The sequence below is a fragment of the Anguilla rostrata genome, chromosome 8 (genome assembly GCF_018555375.3).
Source record: "Anguilla rostrata isolate EN2019 chromosome 8, ASM1855537v3, whole genome shotgun sequence".
Classification (NCBI taxonomy): domain Eukaryota; kingdom Metazoa; phylum Chordata; class Actinopteri; order Anguilliformes; family Anguillidae; genus Anguilla; species Anguilla rostrata.
The window spans coordinates 30,738,803-30,765,710 of NC_057940.1; the positions used below are offsets into that span (position 1 = coordinate 30,738,803).

The following is a 26,908-nucleotide window of genomic DNA, read 5'->3' on the forward strand; positions in this document are numbered from 1 at the left end:
GTGTTTGTATGTATGTATGCCTGTGTGCTCACAGTGTGTATTGTGTCTTACAGGATGCTCAGTGCCAGCCTGACAGCTCGCAGACACTGTGGTTTTCATTTCACAGGTGGATGACCACATTAGTTCTGGGACTAATCCATCACCGCGTGTCCCACCAGCGAGTTACAGACACCCTGCTCTAATATCCACAGGAATAGGATTTTGTGATTGGGAAACCCTTGGAACAATTACACTGAATCCTTGGCTCCCCTCCCATCTATACTCAACACCAGCCCAAATTACTTTGTTACTCTGGTGTTTTCAAAATGGGAAGGGGATCTGCAAACCATGAATGGAGATGGGCAGACAGTGTCTGCGGGAGGCATTTTCCTGGACATGAGTGTGAGTTCAAATAAGAGACCGAGAACTGTTGATATGTCCTTCAGGAAAATACTAATGAAATACAACAAACTTAACTTTGAATACACAGCAAACACTGTAAACTGTAAAATCAACTGAAAAGCAAACTGGAAAGATCAAACTATACTACTACTACCAGAGGGAATTCCATTTTTGTCTTTAGCTCCCCCTAGATGGTTTTTAATCATGTAGCTACTTTACCTGGTTTTCTACCCATGTGGTACACAAATTCAGTGTAGACATAAACAAAAGTTGATTAGCTACTACGGTTTTATGCAATAATCAAAGAACAATAAAAGGCATCATTCTGCTCTGTTTAATTTTGATTTAGAAAAGATTCCTTGGAGAGACCAAAATGTGGTTAGCTGGCTCACTTATTAGTCTTCCTCTCAGATTGGATGGCCTGGGATTGTGTTGTGTTGAACCTTTTCTAGATTAAACCTGCTCTTGCACTGGAGAAGAATACAGCGCTTGGGCATTTCCACAGCTAGGCTGAATGGCATCCTGCCACGTAAGCCTTTAAAGGGATTTTACATGGGGTGTGAAAAGGGGAAACACTGCAGTGTTCTTAGAGTGTATACCACCTACCTCAAGTGGAGCTCAGCTCACACAGACACACACAGGGTACAGCACGGGCTGGGCACATTGGAAAGGAATGGAGAATTTCCGTCACATCAGATGTCGCTGGCTTTGGGAACTCCATTAGTATTTTCTGTGAAAACAACATGAAAAGAAAAATAAGAATAGCAGCACAGGACATGACTGATTTTGATTAGACGTGAATCTCTCAAGACATTGCTGCTGAGAATTTTTTTTCGTATCAAATGCTGCCAACCATCTCCTTTTAACTGCGCCATTATGCAGCACACTTAGAAATTGTTTTGTTCCTCCTATGGAAAGCTTGTGGGTTTGTAGTAGAAGTACTTTAATAAGTTTATTAAGCTATTTTCTTTTTACCCGTAATTTATCCCCAATGGGTATGGCCTCATATGAACGGTAAGTGTGGTAAACACTATAAGACTGCAAGTGCCTTTGTTTCTGTTCCAACTTCAGTGCCGATTGATCAGCTCTTATTTCTTTAATCTGAAAACTCAACATTTACATTCCAAGACTGTAGAAATAGTGGCAAAGCATCCTTTTGGCGGCCTACACCATAGTCCCAATGAGCATACTCTGGGGAGGGAGAGTGTATATGAGCACTGTCACTTCCTCTTAATCCATTAATTAGCTCCTGTTTAAGCAATTAAGAGCAAGAGTAGAACAAAGAGCTCTAAACCTCCTCTCGGCCACACTCAGCTTTTCCCTTAAGCGCCACTGTCACTTGTACGTGTGTGTTTGTGTGTGTGGGGGGGGAGGGGGGCTGTACATCTTTCAGTTAATATGACCATTCTGATTCACTGTCTAAGAGGGATTTATGTGTGTGTGCACGTCAATGTGTGTGTATGTGTGTCTGTGCGCGTGTGCTTGTGTATATGTGTGTATGTACATGCATGTGTGTGTCTGTGGGTTTTTGTGTGTGTGTGTGTTTGTATCTGTAGGTTTGTGTGTGTGTGTGTGTGTGTGTGTGTGTGTGTTTGTATCTGTAGGTTTGTGTGTGTGTGTGTGTGTGTCTGTGTGTCTGTGGGTTTGTTTGTGTGTGTGTGGGGTGGTGGTGGTGGGGGGGTGATGGGGTGATGGAGGGGTGCAGCCTGGCAGGCTGTTCCGCTGTGTTCCCAGCAGACTTGTCACTGTGCCTTATAGAAGCAGGAATCATTAGCTCCCCACAGTGAGTCCGACTCCGCTCCCAGAGTGCGGGGAGCTTCTTCTCAGAGCCATGCGTCTTAATTGCCGCTGGCTCCAAGCTCCCCAGTCGATTCCAGGAGCTGAGCCGTGGGTGAAGCTGCTTTATTTCCTTATTAATTCATTGTTCTATTCCCGATGCTGCACTGTCTGCCATTCCTTTTGTTAACTGTAATCTTGTCTGACATATTTCATCTACCTGGTATTGTGCAAAGGTGACAAAATACTGTGCTTTCAGATTCTTATTTTCATAACTATTTTTGGCAAAATGCCTTTTTTTTTGCATTAAACTGCAACAGCAGAGACATGTATCTCCTACTTTGTCCCAGAGTGCAGATTTCTATATTCCTTGCTTCTCCATTCATGTGAATCAGGAATCCCTGTGCATCAGCAATCACTGTAATTGCTGCTTAAACCACTGCTTAAACTGTGCTTCTGGGTGCATGATAATGTGATCCAGGGTATAGTGAAATCTCATGACCTGGTGTGTAATTGTGTCTGTAGCAGTACTAGCTCTGACCAGGAGCACTTAGGGGGAGTACAAAATTGCTTGAACTATTGTCCGAGGGAAGGAGACTTTCAGTCATCAGGTTTTTCTCCACCTTAACACACACTCCCAGCTGAGGTGCCTGAAATCTACCCGTACCAGCATACTAAAAGCAGCCAACAGGTTCAATAGCTGCACACAGAACACAGAAGTGGTCATTTATGATATTTATGTGACTGCATACTAGGTACATACAACAGAACAAGACTTCCCCTAAAGATATTTGCCTGTAGCATGCGGGAACAAATGTTATAAATGTGAATATTTATAGATTTTTGAACAAAATGTATAGAGTGCACTTTCCTAAAAAGGTATATTTCAAAGCTTTCACAGTCATTGTGTGATAGTCCATCTGGCTTTTCATTTAATTTATTTCAGTTTTAAAATTCATAAAGTCAGGAATACATAATACTTCATGTTCTATGTAAGAAGTCGCCCTCCATACCATGCATGAAAGCCACTGAATTCTCACAGAGTGCTACTTGTCCGTTTTGTGCCCTCAGCATTTCTACTGTGAAAAAAATTATCAAAATGACTTAAATTTGCCCAAATATTCAAACATAGCCCAATATGTGTATTATTATTATTATTATTATTATTATTATTATTATTATTATTATTAATATTATTATTCATGTCCTTACATATACATTCTATTGGGATGGCAGGTAAGTTACGGCTTGGCAGGGCATGCCCCATACCTATACAGTTTGGAACTTTTCAGGATTTACAATAGAAATAACCACAATGACCACAGACTCACAGCCCTTAAGAACATTAACTTGCATACCTTCTGACCTCACGTAAAACACAGAGTTCAGATAAAACTTCACAATGTCCACACAATTGTAACAACGTATTCATACACATTTTAACTACCTGCAGGTGGTAACCCAAAGACACATGTAATGTGCTGCTATATGACATATAACTCCTTAAAATTTGATAAATTGCTCCTGATGGCATAGTTGGGAAGAACTCCATTCCAATCTAATACATTACACATTGCATGTGCATGTACAAGTAATAAATCAGCTTTCATACTCTCAGAAACTTGACATTAAAAATCAGTGATATATGTCCTTTGGCATTTGACCATTTCAGGACAATGTTCTGGTCTTTTTCATATCTTTTCTTGAAAAAACATTTGTGTACTTTTCTTGGCTCCCATAGTTCATTACAAACTCAGTGTGGTCTATGACCTGCAGGCGAAATGCTTGTTGGATATGAAAATGTCAAATTATATTATTAGAACAAAAAGCATGTAGGAATTGAAGCTAAAGAAAAGCATAAAGGTGTGTTATTATTTTTCCCATATGTACCATGCCTACGCGTGTATTCAAAATATAGCCTAACTCATAACGAAAGCAAATAAAGACAAAACATGAACTCCCTCTCTAAACACTTATTGAAATGTGACTCTGCTGTGATCTTAGTGCTGTTATGAATGCAGTTTTCAACTGTTCTCTTGAACGATCTAGTCTGCTTCCAGTCTAGATCATCGCAGAACAGATTTACAGATGACTTTGCATGAGTAGTTATAGTAGTGGCGTGCTGTTAACCCATCAGCTAAGGAGTATACCTTTTTCAACCAGACTCCAAAATTATTCAAGAATCGATTTTATTCTGATATTACCCTCTCTGGCATTTTAATAACAAGTTATTACACAATGGCTTCATTGCTAAATTTGTATCTGAACTCAAAATTATTTTTAAACATTAATTAAGGCTCAGTATCAGACTCTCACATTTTGTGGGAAGCTACTAAAGGCTTGATCATGGATAAGTCTGCAGTATTTTGCCTCTCAGTTGAACAAAGCCAAGGCTTGCAAAGATCACAAATCTAGAAAATAATAGCTTATCTTGAACATAAGCAGCTAAACTTTCTGGATTCTATATCAGTTGAAATTATTAAAAGTGAACTGAATTCTCTTCTAACAATGTGATCTGAATTTCTCATGCACAGGGTGAAACAACACTATTATTTAAATGGTAGCCGACCCAGCCACTTGTTAGCTCTCAAACTGCATTATGAGCATTTTTCTTGTATTCCTATTGTTGTCTTCTCATGGAATACTTATTACTGATCTCATTCAGATTAATTTGCCATTTCAAAAATTGTATGCTCAAATATATAATTCTGAAACATATGGAAATATTTTGGATCATTTAAAATTTGTTTAAGCTGTTGATGGACATGATAAATACAGCAATTGAAAGGGGCCCATTCCACAAATATATTAATACAGCAGATATTTCTCTCCTCCTGAAAGCAAACAAAGATCCTACTTCATATTATTTTCCTTTTTTTTTTGTAAATATAGGTAATTTACATAACACAGTTCCTGTAAGTGGGGACACTGGATGCAAAATAAAGAAAATAAACATGCAGTGTTCCCAGAAACTCTTCATTCTCCACCAGGTCCACACTAGACAGATGTTTTTTCTCTCCACCTAAACAAGCTATTTCTTACCAGACATATTACTGCAGGTCTGGAGATCTCTAAAAAGGGTGAAACTAGCCTGGAGCACCAGTGACAGAAAAAAAAACAAAATGTCCTCATAAAACTAGCCGCAAACTAAACTTTCAAAAATAGTTGTCCCTTTGTACGTTCAAATCACTGCTCAATATTCAAATTGTGTCCCTTCAGATTTTATGCTTTCTGCAGAGTTTGCTTTTACAACACCTGGGAAAGGACTGCCTCGTCAACAACGTTGGGTGCACATTATGCACCTGTGGGAAAGGACTAATCTTTTACATTTTCCATCATCTAAAGCTGGATAATGCCATCCCTTGTCACCTCAACTGATTTTATGCATTCTGGCACAAAACGGCTGCTTTGAATCATTCAAGTTGGTGCAATACATTGTTGGTTGTCGAAGTGAGCTCTTTGAGACTTTAAGCTCTTCGGTACTGTAAGGAGGTATAAATGGTTGCAGGAAAGCTGAGCTCATCCATCAAAATAGCATTCAATTCAGTTCAAAACTGGGTCCTTACAAATATTCCTTAGGGAAGACAAATCAGACATGTGTCATTCGCTTCAGAGGTCAGACATTCTGTAAAGTTCAGGTGAGAAAAAAAATTACAGGCCTTGCATGTGTGCATGGCGGGGGGGAGGGGGTTATTTTGAGAGTAAATGTTTTATTTAATTAATAAATTAAATAAATAAATAAATAAATAAATAACTAAACAAACAAATTAAAGTAAGTGCAGTGATGCATCCTAAATGTGGCCAGGCATAGAAAATACTGTAATGATTTTCAGTCATTTTGCAAGAGGCTAACTGTTAAACTGATTATTGGTCATTTCTATAAAAAAGAAGAAAAAGAAGCAAAAACTGTTCCACCTGAGTCACGTCTAGACTCAGCACCCTATAGAAACTGCAGTGGTGAGGAAATTTAAGTGTTCTGTCTAATTTACTTTTGTGTTCTCACTAATTAATCTAAATTACCTGACCTGAAAGAGAGTATTGATGATTACAGGGACTATGTTTAGCTCTGTAGTCCTCTATGTTTTCCTGCAAATACTTTACAAAATAATGAATGAAAACAGCTTCCTTTGTTAACGATATTTACAAAGGGGGAACATGCAGCTAAATTATCCACTTTATTTTGTTATCTACTTCAAATACACTGGAGCATAAAATGGCAGACTGGGGTGTGGGGGTGTAAAAACAGAACACACATATTTGTAAATATAATACAAGGTTACAAGCCAGCTCGTTAGAGTACAAGCAGAGTAAGTGGTGCCAAAGGTGCAGAACTGCCGTTGTACCCTTCAGCAAGGTACTTAACCTGCATTGCTTCAGTATCTATCCAGTTGTATAATTGGATACAATGTAAATGCTATTTAAAAAGTTGTGCAAGTCGCTCTGGATAAGAGCGTCTGCTAAATGCCAGTAATGTAATGTAATGTTATACCTGTAAAATATTTTGAAACTTCTTTCTCAGTGATATCCATTATGCAAAATAAGTAGATCTTATATAGTTAATATATTGTCATCCTTATCAGTTTTACCAGTGCACATTATTTTATGCTATCTGTGCTTTTCTTATTTTCTATAGACACACAGGTGGCCATTATTTACATGCAAATAAGCACTGTGTGATAGGTTCCAAATAGTTCAACTGGACCTGGGACTCATTTTATTAAAATAGCACAATATTTAGCAGTGTGGGACAATTTCGAATTAATGCGTAGCTTTATTGGTACAGAATCAGTCGGGAAATGCATACTGAAAACACACTCTTTCATTCACATTTTATTTTGGCTACAGTATATCATGCAGTCAAAGAGCTGGCTTAAGTTGTAAGCCAATTGCTTTCAATTTTACGCAGGCAAGTGTTTGTCATTGCAATATGAAGACAGCTGTGTAGCTAGCTCATTGCGGATCCGGTCACTTCACGTATTTGTTCTTCAGCACTGCCACTGCTTTAAGATTAGGAACTGTCGCTTTTGATGACACACATGGGAGGGGCTCAGACAGCACGCCCTGCTCAAGCGGATCAATGCTGCCATTGGATAATTGCTAGTACACAGCCCAATGGTGAAAACAGTTAAATAGGAGTAGCTGCAGCTTCAGCAAATGGTATGTTCGCAACTTATCGAGAGCTTATCCAAATGAACAAATCTTTACATGGAGGTGAGTCAGTACGAATCATTCATCAAAAAAATTGTTCAAAAAGAAGGACACACCACTATTGCTGTGGCAGCTGGTCTTGGAGCCTTGGAGCACAAAATATTCCTCTGTTTATTTTGGTGGTGGTTCCTTGGTTGTGTATTTTAGCTCATTTCCTTTGTTCCTGTGGAAATGAAACTGGAAGAGGGCAATAATCTGGCAAAGTCTGGTTTATCAGTCTCTCTTTTCTGGTAATTACAAATTAGCATCTTGTTAAATGTCTCCTGTTTTGTTTTGTAATTTAGAAGTAGTGAGCCCACATTCAATAACGAGTGTATGATTTCAGTTCATTATTTTAATTGACTCCTCCTTATTTAATTAAAGGTATACTTTGTAGGTTTTTGTGGCCCTTGTAGACTCACTGTTTGTAAACTCCACTCACGCCTTCTTCATCCTCCGTTGTGGACACACCCACGAACGCTGCAAGCACAATTTCAAGTGAAGAGGTGAGGTGTTCAGAGATATTGAAAATAGCTTTTTTGGCAACATGAATGATTCCATATAGATGGTAACAGTAATTATGCAGTGTTATAACTATCTGTACACTTAGTGCACCCCTTAACGTGTGGGAACATCGTACGGTAGCTACTCCATAGTACCGGAGCAACTATTTTGCGATATTCCTTGTTTGGTATTCAGCAATTCTAGGACCTGTTTCAGAAAGCAAGATTACTCAGTTGGCTGGATAACAGTGAGTAAAACTCAGACCCAAATCTAGAACATGGACTGAATAAGCATGCAATACCACACATATTCAGAGTGCTGAACATTTTAAGAAGGGTATTGATAGTTGGAACTGCTGGATTCAGAAAATAAATACATTTTTAATTAATACTCCCTTGTCCAACACAAAAATAAACTGTTGTATCCATACTTCTGCTCATAAAAATATAAACATATCATTGCCTGTTGAGTACTGCAAAATGGATGCTTTTTTCATTCATTTCAGCAGGATCCAGGTGTTATTGACAAATCTCCAAATGGAGATGTAAGAGCAAATTGACGTTGCAGGTGACTCTGCACTTAATCCAGTGGCAAGGCATAAGAGCACGGATTTGCAGCACAGAGCTAAGTGCTACAGTGGAAACAAGCTTACATATGACAGCTGAAGGAGCAAAAACCTTGGCAAAGGTAGCAGAAAGCAGTTTTCATGTAAGAGTAGTTTGGGTTGGAGAGGATTGGGTGTTTGAGGAGATGTTATCCATGAGGGAAGAGAAGAGCTCAACAAGCAAAACGGATGTACATATATATATATATATTTCATTTTTTTTTAATTTATTTTAATTTTTTTTTATTTAATTTTATTTTATTTATTGCTCCCTTCTGGCTGTTCACCTTATGTTACATTTTGTGCGAGAGAGAAACCTTGGTTCTGTTGGGGAATTTTTGCACTTACAAATTGTAGCATTAAAATGGGTAAGGCATTGGTATTTAAGGAGGAAAAAAGATCAGAGTGAAATATTCATGAGGTTGCATTGTCAATTTTCGGTGCCTGGTCGTGCAAAACGAAATTATCTCCATACTTCACTGCGTATCACCAATTGATGTGAATTCAAGTCCACTCAGCTTCCAGAAGATTTTAAAGTACCCTTGAATGGGCACAATACCCGGAGGCAGGAAATTAGTAAGTTCATTAACTCAAAGGAAATAGTTGAGTGTCTAATTCTAATATTGTGCTTTTGAAGCCCAGGTATTGTACTGTCTTGCACAAATTAATATATTCTAGACATAGCCATCATGCAGCTGAGGTGTTTGTTTGGAGGTTTGGTGGGGTTTGACACAAATCTGCATTACAACTTATAAGTGCATAATGCACAGCTATTGAAACTAGAGACAATGGGGAGGGATGTGTTCTTAAGTTCTGAGAAATTTTAATTGATTAAAAAAATATATCCATCCCTTATCTATACCTGCTTATCCTGGGCAGGGTCGTGGGGGGGTGCTGGAGCCTATCCCAGCATGCATTGAATCAACACGGTTTACTAATCTAAGGACGAGAGACTGAGAAACTGCTTCAAGCCTTTTATTATATCTGCAGATAGGAGACACAGTTCAAGAGCTCTCGCAGGAGCTTGGGAAGCGAACCTCAAAAAAAGCTTCTGTCTGTGTTCAATTTATACACTTTCTAAGGGCCACACACACTCCTCTGTTCCTTCACACCAGTACTTTTCCAATCACATGTTGTTAGCCTAGGCTGTGTGGGTCACACAGACTCTAGTCTGCTGACATGAGGGTCGGCCTTGGTGATAAAAGAGGAGTGGGACGTACTGCCGCCTCCAATTAGCCTACCTGCATGTGTTTGCACTATAGGAGGAAACCAGAGCACCAGAAACCCACGTGGGCATGGGGAGAACATGCAGACTCAACACAGAAAGGACCAGGCCGGATTCTACACCAGGCCAGAGGACCTTCTTGCTGTGAGGCGACAGTGCTACCCACTGCACCACCATGCCGCCAAAAAAAAAAAAAAAATGTATTTATTGCTCAATGAGTGAAATTGGCGGAGGCTTCCTGGAGCTGGTGCTTGACCATTTTCACAAACACCTACTGCATGAATTCCTAGAGGTGTAATGAGTATTTCATTTACAGCTTTTGCACAAAGCCAGTGCGATCTGAATAATTGTGCTGCATATTTGTCTTGAAGTATAGCTTGTCATGAAATAAGATTCGCACAGGTGTCTTTCAATCTGGAAACATGAATAGTTTATCACATTGGTAATCAGTATAAATTTTTCAATAAAAAAAGAAAATATTTATGTTTCCCTAATCTGGGCTGTGATTTCTATTTGTTTCATACAATTAATCCAATAAATTTAATATAAACAGAAGACTAAAGCATTTTATTGATTTGTGGTCCATAACAAGGCATACCGGTGTCTCCGTTCTACAAAAACAGTCTATTTTTTTTACAGAGCTGTCAATCAGTATTTCAAACAGCATCGCAGTGCAGAACGAATGGCCAATTTTTGCGAAAAATGCATCAAATGGGGATGCAGATGTGTGTTTGTGCCATCTGCTGCCTTAGCAAAACATCTTTTACGAGAACTTCCCGGTCAATACGGTTACAGCAGACCTGGCTACCACTAAAGATGGCTTTCGCTGTGGAGGAATCCATCAGTCACACACCTGGAAAGGCATATCAATTTGGAGCCTGACACATGATCTCCCCCCCGGCCTGATAATCTCATGTGATCAAAGATGGGCTTTTGTGCAAGAAATCACAAAGGCATGAAGGGGCTGCTGGTGTCTTATCCTTTTAAAACATTGTTTTTCTGCCTCACGGTCCAGTCCGGGACTGAATCCAATGCCAGTGCCGCCCATGCCCAGTGGCCCCAAAGGGCAACACATAATTGGTGGGCAGCGTTGCCCAAGGTTAAGAAAGGTTAAGTCAGCCATGACGTAACTGCTCTAGTGACCCTTGCTGGCCGATCAGACCTCTGTAGTCGGCTTGCTAAAGCTGCACGTGCACTGTCTTCCTCCAGCTCATGTCTGTGTAACCTTAGCTTGTGGGATGTGCGATGAATGGAAGAAGCTGCTGACATCACATACATAAGAGGCGAGTGCAGTTGCAGAGCTTGCAGAATAAGCACAGCTGCATATGATTGGGCATTGCAGTTTTGCTGTGGGCAGATATTCCTTTCATTCACAACTAACTGGAGACTTATTGACTTAAGACTTATTGACTTATTGCCTGAGGTGTTATTCAAGAGGTAGGAATGGGTAAACAAGAAAGTTAAGACAGTGCCAGGCTGTGAGTAATTGTTTAAGGCAATCTGTTTAACCTGCATGGCTGCTGTGAAGCATCACATTGCATTTTTCTTTTGCTGCTGACACATTGAGGACAAATTACATTATTTACACCTTTCACAATATCCCCATTTAACATTGAAATTACTGCGGAAGAAATTAAGATAAAAAATGTATGAGATTTTCTTTACCGAAAATGTGTGTGTGTGTGTGCATGTGTGTGTGAGTGAACTGGATTTAGCCTTTTGAGAATACTATTTTCCTCATTTCAAAGTATCTTTTCCTGTTAGATATCACAAAAAATATATGACAATTAATCAAATGAGTATCATTCATATATTATTATCATTTTTGAACAGATATTGTATTTTTAGGTTTAATCATTGCCGACTTAATCAGATCAATCAATTTAATCACAGCTACAGCTTTACTCATTTTCAACCTAAGGCATACTGTAGGTCCTAGGGCCCAACTCCTGCCATGGGGTTACATGAAGTGAAGGGGTTTCGATTGCAACACAGCAGTGCATAAATCCATCGTCCAGTCAGAGATGAATCCCTTCTTTGGCCACATGCAGGCGGGGCGCATAGATCAGGCGAGAAGTATGTACGCGTTATCGATTCTGTTGAGTAAGAGAATGACAGTGCCCAAGGAGGTCTTTTGTTTGTTCTAAAACTGCTGAAACTCTGATGTATTGGAAAACTTCTGGCAGAAATAATAGGGCAGGTCATTGGATCAGCACCTGGCTGCATGCCGGCAACAAGGGATCTAAAATATGTGGCTTGATAGCTCGCTGCCATACGGCTGTTCAACATCGTTTCTCATGTCCTAGAGGAAGAACTGGGACCTTTTTGTGTGATGCAGAGAACTATCTCTCTACATCTGGCCGCCTAATCATTAGATTACTATACTGCCATTTAGCAGACGCTCTTATCCAGAGCGATTTACACAACTTTTTACTTCCATTTAAACAGTCGGATATTTACTGAAGCAAGTCAGGTTATGAACCTTGTTCAAAGGTGCAATGGCAGTTGAGCGGCATTGTTCGCTAAACAATTCGTTTCAGATCCTACCTACTTTCATTCCCCAGGTTGCTATTGCTGATGGCCTTCAGTTATCAGCTGAAGTGACTGGTTAAACAAAGGCAAGATAAAAAGAAAATCAATTAAAACATGGTTGTGCTTTTCATGGTTCAGAGAGCCTGTCTGTGGGTGCATGTGTCTATTCCTCCCCTTTCTGTGTGAAACAGGATGAAAGGAATGGATCAGTGGAAACCTTATGTGCGACTCAGCAGGAAGCAGAGAAAAATGCATGGTGGATGAAAACAGCAGTGAGACGTCTTGCATATGGCTTTCTTAATAGTACTCTGCTTCATTACTCTTATAGGTGAGGGCCATTACCGAACAAAGCTTCGGGTTTGTTTCTCTTTCAGTAGCTTATTATCAGGCCAGGGAAAGACTCTGCTTGCATTTCATTTGCAATCTCATATCCACAGAATGCTTCCTCCAAAAATTCTGGATCACCGTGAATGTGTAACACTGGGATTTCAGGATGCACAGCTGGTTCAGTGGTAGCGGTATCATAAGGTTAGTAGATCCCATAGAGCTTCGTGTGAAACTGAAACTCTCTCTCTCCCATTTTGGAGGACTGCCATTATATCCCAGCTTTTCTCCAGGATTCTGCCCTTTGCAGCCAACCCAAAGGATTCTGGGATCTGAGATATGCCACATCAATGGATGCCACAGAGAGAAGATAAGCTCTGTAGTACGGAGCTGAGATGATTTAGTGGCATGGACAATTACAGCATAACAACATCCACTCCAACGAATGAGCACCTAACAACTACAGTGCAAAAAACCCAGGTCTTATCTGCACAGCACTCAATGTGCCAGCAAGCACACTGCACTGACTTTCATTTAGTAGGGCAAAATTTATCGAAGATCACATGGCGGCTAACAACTTCAGAAAAAAAGCAAGCCATCCACTGTATTTATTTGACTTTATCAGGCTTTATTGTCTTTTGATTTATAAGATATAATTGAGTTATAATGGATGGGAGTGCTTGTGGGTGTTTTATTGCCTGAGCTGTAGTTCATCCGTGAGAGCTAGATGGGATTCAATGGGAAGCCATTTTACTTTGGCCTTACTAGGCTGGTTGGCTGACATTTTTGATGTACAGGCAAGAAGCAGTTTGCTGTGGAAATAAACACAACAGTAGACAAGAAGGAACACAAACATAGCCATAGCTTCTCACACTAGTAAATGAGTGTTGAGATATTTGATGTTTCATAGAACTTTAGGATTTATTGACGATGCTCCAATGAAAGGTAGGGCTGTCTCTGATACCCATCTATTACCTTGCATTTCATAAATCTGTAAGGAGAATGGAGTGAGCTCACATGACCTTGCTGAAGAAATATTCAAAAAGTGAGTCCAATATTTTGACACAGTAAACTACATGATGCTCAGGGTATATCCACCTGGAACCAATCCAGAAGGAAATCAGATGGCAGCAAGGCAGGGGTCGGATCTGTCAGTCGTCTTGCTCCCCCCTCCTTCCACACATGACAGGTGTCACCCTAACACCAGGGGGATCCACAGGGAACCACAGAGTACTGTCAACCTTTTTGATGATTTTCTGTCAGTCTTAGAACTCCACCCACTCCCTAGCCCACCCCCATTGCAGAGGAAATGGAGCATTCCCTTGCTATCTCTATAATCTAACTCTAAACTATTATTCCTTTAATCAGTCTTGGCTACTCCTTTGTTGAAGTTGTACTTAAAGTCATTCTCATCTGGTGGCCACACAGTTTGGTTAATGTAAGTAAAGGGAGATTCGGCTCTTTGACAAATTAAAAAAGGAAAAGAAAAAATAATCTTATTTTCTTGGAAGTACTCCACACTTGGCAGTCCACCACAGTCAAGGCAAAGTCGAGAAGTGTCTCAGTCCGATGTAGTCCTTCAGAGGGTACTTTTTGGTAATTGCCCACGCAGCCTTTCAAGAGCTCACAGTCAAGTGATGGACTGACAATGATGGACCGCCCCTGACAGTGATGGATCTGCTCCTGTGTGTAGAGAGGGGGAGGGAATCTGCTTACATGCAGAAATATTACAGAAAACTTTTACATTGGTAGTTGTGTGGGCCATACCTGACGCTAAATGCTAAGGGAATGAGCACTACAACGCATAAGCCTTATTTCTGAGGATGGTGAGGTGATGTAGATTGAGGAAAGCTGATGAGATCATCTCCGGGCTGGACGACTGACCAGTACTTATTTGGCCTTTAACAGTGCAGTGTTTCCCATACAATTAATTTATTTGGGTGGCCTGTCCAAAATAGATATCCCCCACCCAAAAAGATTTTTCGGTATTTAGTTGCTTATTTCTATAAACAACACACTATACTTTTGTATTTGTTACTTTTTCTTTTAAATGTCAAAGTGACATACAGCTGACTCTTGTTTCACTGCGTGAGCTGGCCCTCCCCCTCCCTCTCGTAGCCGGCGTATGTACAGCAGAGCAGGGAGAGCAGTGCCTGAACACAAACATAATTAGAATAGTCGTGCGACTGTATCTGTGCCAGGTAACAAAATATCTAATGTTTTTCAAATTTAGCCATTGTTATCCATCGTTTCGTCAAAAGAACATGTCCTCTGCCCTAATCAAGATCAATTATTTGGATTTATGTTAGCTAGCATTAAGCATTTCAAATTAAAACTCAGACTAAGGGCAAAAGGGACAGAATGAGAGGGAGCGGTGTTTGGAGAAAGAGATCTAACAGCCTCCCGATCCCCCTCATGCCTGAGTACAGTACAGTAGATACTCATCATCCATCAGCGGGGTGGACTGATGGTGTTTATCAGTGAAAAACAGTTTTGCCAGTGGTAAGATTCGTCTGGGTGGAGAGCAATCAATAAGCAACCTCTACCGCAGAGATAACGGGGCCTGCCCCGAGCCCCGAGGGAGGGGACATGGAACGGGGGCCTCTTAATTAATTCCTCGGAGCTATAACTCAAAGCCGAGTCGTTAAATTGGCCTGCAGGCAAACGGCACTGGAGATGCACTTACACTGGGCAAAAAGGCACTTGAGTTTCCAGTGCTGTGTAGAAACTGTGGCAAGCGGCCATTCCGTGTCAGTAACAGGCAGACCCAGCCAGCGCCGACACCAGGCCCACATCAAAACCTTGCCTCCGGGGCTTATATTTAGCCTTTTTTTTATCATGCTTCAGAGCACCCGATAACCTAAATGCGTGCGCGATTATTTCTTTTAAGATGAAAGGGGGAGAGAGAGGGGCAGAAATGCCTCTCGCTGTGACACACTGATCGATTTTAGGCTGCTAATTGACAGAGATGGGTGGGTGGGCGGTGAAGTGTGTGTGTGTGTGGGGGGAGGAGGGGAGGATGGGATCACAGCACGTGTTTTTGAGTAAATGTAACAGAAGGATAAAAAATGAATCGTTACTGATAAGAGGTAAACACACAATCCTTTGCTTAAAGGTTATGGAAAGGGAAATCCATACACCACTGATAGCCTCACACTGAGACAAAACTCCACCTATGATACATTGTCACTTGGGTAAATGGCCTGCAAGCGCGTCTGTTCTTCAGGTAAGCAGTAGTGCAACATAATCAACAGGAACACAGTGTATCGTTCTCCAAGAACCTCTGATTTATTTATGCTTTGAAAGGTTCCCCCTCTTTCTTTCATGAGTTTAAACTCCAAAAATACATCAGAGAAGAAGAATCAATACTTTCATATTATATTTTTTCACAGCATCCAAGGACATGAGCTTAAAGCAATTAACGGCCATGATGAATGCCTTGATGTAATTTATCATTTTTGGGTACAACATTTTCAATGTTTGAAACAATTGATGAACGGATACAGGTAGTGAGCTGTAAGCAGATAATAAGTGGATAACTACATAATACGACAATAAGATGATAAGATTGGGAACCATTTTTATTGAACATTTTAATAAAATGAAGGAAGCACACAAACTGTCAAAGGGACAAAAACAAAAAATTAATTTTTTTTCATTGGCATACTCTACCGTGTCTGAAGGAAAATTACAAAACTGTGACAAATGTGAAATTAATTCCAAAGACAAAACTGGCCATATGTTCAAATATTACACATTTATAATAACCCTTCAATAATGCTTAACATCAATAGGTAACAATGTATGTGTCAGCATACAAAAAGTACAGTACAAATATGTTCAAAATAAATTTGCCTTTTAATTAGTATTGGGGAGAGCAGAATCATTTGCAGGAAATGCACTGTCCAAATTCTGTCCAAACCAGAAAAAAACAAAAAATAAAACTGTTTTCCAAAAAATGAGATGCTGTATGAGCGTCAATGAAACATGTTTAAAATGTTTATCACATTTGAATTACCATTAGAGCATACGCCACATAGATGGATCTGCATATTTTCACATGGGGTGCGGATAAATGGGGTTTTTTACTTTATTGAAGCAGAAGAACCATGCCAGTTCTTTAGTCAGGTGACACGCCCGCAATGACTAATTCCGAGACTGCCTCCCTGCTTTAAACTACCCAAGAGTCTCGGAGGATGATAGTGAGGAATGTCAAAATCAGCTTATTAAAAAAAATAAAATAAACAATGAGGTGATTTCGCATTCTGTTTTAGAGTGTCAAAAAAAAATTTGTGAATCCAAAGGGATGATGGTGGATTTGATTTGTGACATGAAGTAGAATGACTGCACTCACAAGGTTACTGAATTCTGATGTGCATGCTTAATTGCATTTATTAAAGTTTAAGCTGCGGAATAGGATTAGACCTCAAGACCTGGAATCACAGAATTCCTGTGATCACTTTCAGTCTCGTCTCCCAAGAAAATTGACAGGAGGACCCAGGATTTTTATACTTCAGGAAATGGGAGAAATCTTAACATGCAATGCATAGTTAACAAATAAACAGCAAAAAAAAAAAAAAAAAAAATTAAATTTTTTCTGTGCATAGATTTGGGGATAAAATCTTTTTTTTTTTCTTTAGTTCTCCACGATCTCACGAAAAATACAGAAACGTCCAGCTCATCAGCACGGAAATATTTTAGAATAGAATAAGTAACAGAATAAGTAACAGAACAGGCCATTCATAGAGGTAGCACAGTTAACCTGCAGCCAAAAAATATTGCTTAGACAGTAACCTGTGGATTCCTGAGGTGGGATATGCAAAATTACTTGGGAATTGAAAATAGTCCATATTCAGGAAAAATGTCCAATCCTACTGTGGAACAGTGTAAACAGTAGTCCATTTAACAGCCTTTCTTTGCGTAGTTTTGTGTAAAAATGCAATAACACTTGCTTATTTTTTTAATAGTTAAGGTAGTTAAGAGTTAGGATATTGCGCCTTTGTCTAACAACAAATCTGTGGTGTTAAAATCGTCTTACACACACACACACATACACACACACATTAGACAAATAATAAATAGTGGTTTCTGACCTTTCACTAAAAACCATAAATGTACGAATAAAGCACTCCTGACTGTCGAGGTTGAGGGATTGCTTCCCTTCGAACACGTCGTACAACATTCAGATCAGGCGGGGTGCCGCTGAAGACAGCCCCCACCATTTGTGCTCAACCTCACTCCTCGTTCAGGACAAGGCATGGACTTCATCTGCGCACTTAAAGTTTTTTCGTAAATGTAATAAGCTGTGTACTTATTGCCTGAAAAATGTGTAGGTTACCATGATGCACCTTCAGTTTCTGGGGATGGAAATAAGGAAACGGACCAGCCCTAATATACATTCTGACGATACAGTCGGGGTTATGGCCTGTTTGTTTGAATCTGCAATGCAGCAGGGAGGAGGAAAATCACCCTATACATTCATGAATTCATATTCATATATAAGTGAGAGTCAGAGGTTATTTCATATGACTCTGCAAGCCATGAGCTGGGGACTGGGGAAATGTTAAAATACCTCAATATACCTTGCTTGTTATGGGATTTGTTGCACCTGTGTGTATGTGTGTGTGTGTGTATACATACATTTCCAAAAGTATGTGGACACCCCTTCAAATTTGTGGTTTTGGCTATTTTAACCACACCCATTGCTAACAGGTTCATAAAATCATGCATACAGCCATGGAATCTCCATGCTTAGCTGCTGAGCTGCTGTTTCTCCTATGTTTCCTCTTAACCACAGCACTTTACAGTTGCCTGGGGCAGCTCTAGCAGTGCAGAAATTTGATGAACTGACTTGCTGGAAAGGGGGCATTCTATGACATGTTGGAAGACACTGAGCTCTTAAGTACAACCCCGAATGCTGAAGCGTATAGCGCATAAAAATCATCTGTCCTCAGTTGCAACACTCACTGCAGAGTTCCGAACTACCTTTGGAATCAACATCGGCACAAGAACAGTTCGTCAAGAGCTTCATAAAATGGGTTTCCATGGCCAAACAATCATACAGTACACCAGCCTAAAATCACCATGTGCAATGCCAAGCAGCAGCTGGAGTGGTGTAAAGCACATCGCCATTGGACTCCGGAGCAGTGAAAACGCATTCTCTGGAATGATAAATCATGCTTCACTATCTGGCAGTCTGACAAACGAATATGGCGGAATGCATAGTGCCAACTATAAGGTTGGTGGAAGAGGAATAATGGTCTGGGGCCCTTAGTTCCAGTGGAGGGAAATCATAATGCTACAGCATACAATGACATTCTAGAGAATTTTGCGGGCAACAGTTTGGGGAAGACCCTTTCTTGTTTCCACATGACAATGCTCCTTCAAAGCAAGGGTCATAAAGAAATGGTTGCTGAGATTGGTGGAGAAGTACTTGACTGGCACACACACACATGCACGCATATGCACACACACACACACATTAAGCCAAGCTCAAGCATTATGAATTTTCTCCTAGGTGAAATCAGGTAGCCATTTCAGAGCTGCAGTTTAGGCAAAGCTCTGTAAACTGCATCATGCTGGAAACATCCTGAAAGTTATTTCGCATATGACCTTTTCCCAGACTCCAGCTCACAGGCTGTTTCTTATTCATTTAGGCTGAACTCACACCACTTCAAAATCCATCATGTTCGTCAGTGATGTCACAGCCAGGATAGCATTATGGACAGCTTCTTTGGTAACCAAAGAACAGTAAGCCTCATGCATTAGATGCCCCCCTCCCCCCATGAACAATTCCTCAACTCCAAGCCAAATAAAGCCATGCTTTCAGAGCCTTACATGAACTAGATCCAGTTTGCATATTGCTAGTCTTCAAATAATTAAGTTACTAAGCACGTAACTCAGTCGATAGAAGCAATTTGTGATCCACGGGGGTGTACATGATTCAAATTAATCATGACCTTGTTCTAAAGGCAACATCGAAATGATTGAGATGCAATGGACCAATGCAGATAGGGGCTGGAAGCAAGTCCTGGAAAAAGTATGCTTAACAGGACCGGGATCAGCAGTATACATTTGATTCAGTGCTTCATCTTTTATCCTCTTTATTCTCAGATCCATCTCTCACCTCAGTAACTTTCCTCCGGCCTTTCTTCTATGTCACTGTCTCTTTGCTACAGGGTGTCAGTCTTCCATTTTCTTATCATGTTTCTCTCAATAACATTTGTTCTCTTCAAGCCTCTCTCAAACCATTTTGTGAAGAACCAGTGATGAGAGCCTTATTGTATTCTTTTTTTGCTTAACCTCCAACCTTGTGGAGGAAATCCTATGGACCGCACCACCGCCTGAGTCTTATTACTTTCTATTGGTGCTTTGGATTGGATTTTGGATTGTTTTCCACATAATTATTCCTCTCCTCCTCCCCATCTTTCCAAATTTGCACCGTAACTACAAATGTGCTTCATCTTTCCTTGTCTCACTATGCTGTGTAACACATGTGATTGTTTTTCCATTAGAGAAACAATGGCCATTGTAGCATGTGGCACGGACACAGTTTTGGAAAATGAGAACAGACCAGCAAATTATTCTTTTTCAACATTCAGGATTTCCTCAGGTACACAGTAGTTATTGTGGAAAAAGACACTGATAGTGCTGAATAGCCTGTCCACAAATACAGAGGTAGTCTAATCCATAGAAGCCAGATAACATTTGATATGTGGTATATGTTCATAAAAAGAACTGAGTCAATTCCTTTTTTATTGCATGTATTAAGTGTGGATTTTAAGCTTGGGTTTGGATGCATTTGGAGTAGAAAATGTCTATCATACCACAATGTTCCTTGTGCTGAATTTGACATGTAAAAATGCATGCTGTTTATACAGAGTGATTTGTTAAAAGCAGATCTTGCTTCAATCTAGCCATCTACCTTATGGTAAAGTGTAAACAGTAATAGATACAATAAGCGGTAATAGAGGCAAATCATGATTTCAGACAAGCACGCTGTAGGTCAGCTAGATCAGGTATGTTAGGATATTTTTCTTTGAGTTTATACGTGTAGCTCTGATGGATATTCTGAATCTCAAAGGACCTGAAAATTTGTCTTATTAAACCACAAAAGTAAAATGAAAATGTTGTTGGCTGTTGCACATGTTGCAGCAATAGCCCCGGAGGGGAGAGGGATGTTCTGTAATACATTTTATTCATCTGTCAAATTGTCATTTTCTCACATTAAAATTGGTTTTCAACTTCTTTGTCAGAACACCATGCCAAGCATGAGCGTGGGAGACTTCAGTTTTGGACTGGCAGTGGTGTAAGGGAGGGGCCTTCGGGAGATGGGATGTTGTAACGAAAGTAAACATGACAGACATTAACAGACAGATAAATAAGCAGGTGGTTATCTTGGGAAATGAGGTGTCCCCTCCATGGATTTCTGTTCTCATTAGGCCATTGTTGTTCGAAAACGGGGAGCAATTTCCAAAGCGCTCCTGACCATCGAGGTTGAGGGATTGCTTCCCTTAGAACACGTCGTACAACATTCAGATCAGGCGGGGTGCCGCTGAAGACAGCCCCCACCATTTGCGCTCAACCTCACTCCTCGTTCAGGACAAGGCATGGACTTCATCTGCGCACTTAAAGTTTTTTCGTAAATGTAATTGTGGTGGGGTGGGCATGGTTTGGGGGTCGGCTGCAGAGAGAGAGTGAGAGGAGCGGCTTTCGGATCCTTCGTCACAACTGTCAGGTGGAGGTAATCAGCGCCGATATCGGCGCTGATTACCTCCACCTGACAGTTGTGACGAAGGATCCGAAAGCCGCTCCTCTCACTCTCTCTCTGCAGCCGACGCCCAAACCACGCCCACCCCACCGCAGTAATAAGCTGTGTACTTATTGCCTGAAATACAAGATAATGGATTGGACTTTGGTGTAATTATTTCCAGGTTTTCATCACTTGAACATGTGGGGAGAAAAAATGCTTGAATGCTGAATAATGAATAAATTAAGTGTCATAAATTTTAATCATTTTTTTCCCCCGCCATTGTGTGCATGCTCCTAACCAGAATTGGAATTAAAGGCGTATGCACTAGTTCTTTTGTAGGCACAGCAAAAGCAGTGCCAGGGGTGGTGATCACAATTCAGAGCCCATATAAACAAGCCAATGCCTTAAAACCACTTAAAAATAAATATGCTAGCTAAACATTCTTCCAAATAAATTGTTGCAAAATTAAAGTTTCTTGCCTTGCATCCTAAATGTTGTATTCATAACTTCAACCCAATATCTAATGTAAATCTTGCAAAAAAATTATTAGCCTCTCTACCGACATTACAATAGCATATGAAACTGATAATTAGATATATATTTATATATATTGGTCAGAAGACCATCAACACATTAATTGCCATAGTTAATAGTGGTGACTTTTGACTGAATATAATTGTTCAAGGCACCTGGTTAGTATTGTTTGGGCCACAGGCACTGCAATGATGACATGTTGATTAGGGAAATGATTTGCAATTGAAAACAAGTCATTGGATCTCATTTATTTGTATTTTGTAAAACTGTGTGTAAATATACATGTAATCAGAAACAAATTAACAAATTCTACCAGAATTCTCAAATGTATAGACACTATTTTTTTTAAATCCTGGTGCATATGTTGATAAATACAAATCAATCGTAAATGAAAAGCGTGTTGCATAAACTGATGCCCCTAAAATACCATATAAGGAGCTTGGAATTCCATTGCTGATAAATTAAAGAGATGGCTGAGAAAAGACTACAGAAAAAAGCAGAGAAGCAGAGATGGAACTTCTGTTAATGGAAGCCAGAAAACATTTTATTCGGTAGTGTAAGCAGCGGAGGGTCAGGGACAGGGAAGACTAAAGTCTGGCAAGCACAGCTGTTGTTGTGAACTGTGAGTCTCAAGTCTACGCAACAGGTAAAACAAAAACAGTTTGACATGACAAGGGAGGCAAAGAAGAAAATCCTAGCCCACAAACAAAGCACGTCAGCAACATGGGAAGGTCTCAGTTTGGCCCTGTTGTCTATGCTGGATGGACGCATTGGCCAAATTATAGAAGAGATGTCGCAATCTGGAATTACCCTGGAAGGTGACGGCGATATGCTTTCCCTTTCCTGCTCTAGTCACCAAGAAGCTGAGGACCGAAAGCACCTGAATATATTTTGGAATTGCTTGAGAACAACATGTGGATCTTTTGAGTTCTGGCTCTAGTGTTAGTCTGGCTCTTGCACAGGCTGGAGCCAGGAGGTGTCTGGGCAAGCAGAACCAACTCAAGAGCTCAAAACCACACCACTTACCAAATCGTCTAATAAACCAATCAGCCATAGCAATGAAAGACGAAGCTATGACATTTGCATCCTATTTATAGCGAACTTCAGTTCCGTGTTTTATGTCAGTTATATTCAATTGCAATTAAGCATTAATTATCTTAATCAGGATTATGCTAATTATGCATCACCTGCTTTATGTTGAATGGAATTGTGATGTTTTATATAATAATTTGAACAATTATAATATAATATATTGATTGATATCTATTGATATGTAATGGATATCTAAATAATTTAGCTACTTAAAAAAAATTAAAATATGAGCATGAATATGAAAAAATGAATGAATGGAATAATGAAAGCACAAACACGCAAAACAAGCTTTACAACCATGTTTTTCATTCATGCACACAATATAAACACATTATTTGTGTAAATGCGTTAATGGACGATGTATGATCAAATTCGTTCAGCACAAGTTTGATAAATGAGGCTGATTGTTCATCAATCAAAATAATAATGAATATTATTCTTATCATTGTTCAAATATCATTGTTTATTCAGTCTCTTAAATGACAATGTTGTTCTTAAAAAAGATACATTAGTGGAACGTAACTGTGGGTAACCAACAGCCTGTCATTTAGTTAAATAATCGGGTGAAATGTAAATTAAATATTTTTTGTTAGTTTTTGAAATACCATTTTAGTGGAAGAACAGTTCTGTGAATTTAACCAAGAACAGCAATTTTGAAGACTGCAGCATATGTATTATTTGTTTTCAATGCGAGTTGCAGATGTGTGATGTTGTCTTACATGAAACAGGCTATAAAGAGTGGTGAATAGCCCTTAATCTCTTGTAAAACATGGTCAACAGCAGGTTTGTGAAGTACACAACTTTAGTATCCTCTAGGGAGCATTTAAAACATGCTGCAATCAGGATTAGCATGGGACTATGCTAACGAGTTTGAGAGCACGCTGCAATCAGGACAAAGGCAATTTGGTCTTGACCTTGATTTAGATCCAGGAAATATTCAAAAAAAATTCTGTGCTTGTCTCCAACTTGAAGGCATGGTGCAATCAACCCTACGTACTCTGAGCAATCTGTGTTCTCTAAAACAAATTTCACGACAATTATTTTGCACTTTAATTTCCTAGTTTATATGCCTACCCCGAGGGTTGGAGTCCATTCAATTTCAGTTCTATCATTTGTGGAAATTAATTTAAATTAAGTTCATGAATGGAAAATGGCAAAAAAATTTACAATTAATTGAATGAGTTTCAATTAAATTGCTGAATTGACTGAAATATAATTGACCCCAATCCTGCCTGCCCCTTGAACTGGCTATATCTTTTGTGGTCTTCATTCTACTTTCATTCACTTCTAAACTGTAAGCAATGCATCCATGCTACACAATCTCATTTTCTGCCACTATAGCTAAATTGACATAATACAAATACTGACATGTACCTTCTTCATGCACATTCTAAACAGTGAAACAAGTATACTAATTACGTAGCTGACCTGTTTTCTAGAACTTTTGTTTTTTAGAGCTTAAAATTTATGGCGCAATGGAATTGCTCCTCTATGAAAAGTTAGCCAGCAAACTTACGAACTAAGACGTCTATTCTGTTTTTCTCTTTTGCTAACTGCTTTCTCTTGTTGATGAGCTTCAATATGCTAGCATATGACATTTTTTTTTACAGGAGAAAAACTGAAGGAACATGAGAGCAGGCATGGGGCCACTGATATTAGCCTCAAATCACTCATTGTTACATTAAGTTTAGCATATAAGAATGATTATCCAACAAAGAAGTTAAGGAAAGTACAAGTTTTCACATTAAAAAAAAAATAATAAGTGCATATTTCCACTAATTACATATTGCATTCAACCCCTACTGTATGTTTGTGACACCATACATGGAAACCAGCAAGCCAGAGAATAGAAATGACCATTTTTAGCAATCACATCACTTCCAAAAGCTAATTGTAGCATCGTATTTATTAGGCTATACACTGGAAATTCAATGCAGATTGTGACTTGTTTTAAAGCCAATAATGCCTATCCTTTCATTCAAAATGCAGTGTCTTTGCACTGAGCCTACCATACACACTTCAAATGTATGTTGAGTCATTCTCTTTACATATCACTTAGATACACCATCTCTGAAAGAATCTTCATTAAATCTGTCGCCACGCACTGTCTGCCACATTCATTCAGCCTGCTCCCGTGCTGGTGTAATTTGTGGTCCTGCGTGAATAAGCCATGCTTGAGAGCTTGTGGCAAACGGGGCACAATATCCATTTGACAGCAGTCTGAGCGCTCGGATCTTCCCCGAAGGGAGACGTGAGCATAATTCTGTCCTTGAACTGTCCTTGAACCTGACACCCGTGAGGATGAGGCACTGCCGAAATGGACGTTTTAATGCTGAAGCATTACCTCGCCTGCAGCAACGTGACACTGACAGAGAATCGTGATTAAAAACGAAAACGCCAAGGCTGGATTTGATGACGAAGTGGGGGAAGGTTTCTACACAAATTGCATTGTCTTTGATATAATTGCGTATATGGAACAACTGTTCTAAGACCAGTCTACAGCACCATGTGTGCACTATCAAGGAGACAATCTAAGCAACAAATCAATACAGCATGAGAAGTAATGCTCATGTATTTTAGCCATGGAGTTGTGCAGCTGCAATGATGACTAAGACAGAATAATCACCATTTGTTTGTGGATCCAAAAGCAAAGACTATTCCAACCTGTTATGCATGGTGCCATGTTTTCATCAGACTGATTCTGTGGCCAAACACTGGTTGCACGCCAGCAGTGGTTTGCTTCATTTCCAGTGCTGATTTTAATCCGAATATCTAATCGGTGATAGGCAGGCAAGCAGTCTGCATTGTAAATGAATAGGATTTACGACACAGGCTTGAATCTTTGCCATATTGTCGCGCAAACCCTGGCGGGTGTGCCTCGCCACTTTCCCGTCAATTAAAATGCTCAAAGAGGAAGTGTCGGTGGCGGCTTCATTAAGTGACAGTGTGTCTCTTCCCCATTAGAATGTGTTTGGGACATTCAAAGACATTCAAAGACACAGCACATCAAAGTGACATTGAAGGGCTGTGGAGTTGAGAAGGGGATGAAGTTATATATATAGTCTGCAGTTATACGTGTAGGATTCATGACACCGTTTTAGTTTTGATATCTACATCAAAGAAGCAGGAAATCTCACATAGAAAAGAAATGCTGTAAACTAGAGGAATATAGAGCATGGTTGATTTTGAAGAAGGGACAACTTAATAATATCGGCCTGATGATTCACAAGAGCTTAGTTAGAAACGGAAGAATGTCGTCTTGTGAAACCTCTTCCGGGTGGAGCGATTATCACATGCCAGTGGAGTTTAATGTAGAATGTTGACAACAATCAATGCTGTAATTAAAATGTTCCTCACATACAGTACAGTATGCTGCTTGATGTACAAGAGACATAATTTATTTCCTTTGAGAATTTTTCTTTTATAAATCCTAATTTGTTCTTTTTGAACAAAAAAGAAGACAAATGAAAGATTCCAATGGTGGCTGGTAAGCAACAAATGAGGAGAACTGAGAAATTTCAAATGCCAACCACCCTGTACTTTTTTTTTTAATTAACAGGCTTGCCAAATGTATTTAGAATCACCCATCAGGCTTGTTTATATTTACTGAACTGAATCTAAGTTTATAAGCTTGCCTGAACTTTGTGAATTTTTCATTATAATTCTAAGTGCCATGTTAAGTACCCAAAGATAGAACAACAATACCTGCAATCAAGGAACAAAAATGAACCAGTGGCTAATGGTCAACATTTACAGTATTTCAATGACTGTGATTGTTAGAGTGAAAAACAATCAAAAACAGATTTGTGACCATTATGAAATAAAAGTACATTTCCTGTCACACACATTTGATAATTAAAACACAAATTTATTTCTAGTGGAAAAGCTTAACTTGTTGAGTACCTCACCAGAGCTTCATAACCACCAATAACATCTGTTGCCTCTCAAGTGATTGCCACACACACATATTCCCACACTGTCTGGGTTACAGTCATTG

The 26,908-nt window shown here is 39.6% G+C and overlaps 1 long non-coding RNA gene across 1 annotated transcript in view; it reads right to left on the reverse strand.

Moving 5' to 3' along the window:
* Positions 1-373: 373 nt before the first annotated feature.
* Positions 374-26,908, reverse strand: part of LOC135261396 (uncharacterized) — an 84,828-nt gene continuing 58,293 nt past the window's right edge. The window contains exon 4 of the long non-coding RNA XR_010331916.1: positions 374-1,111. This is a non-coding gene — a long non-coding RNA (uncharacterized LOC135261396). The remainder of the gene's footprint in view (positions 1,112-26,908) is intronic.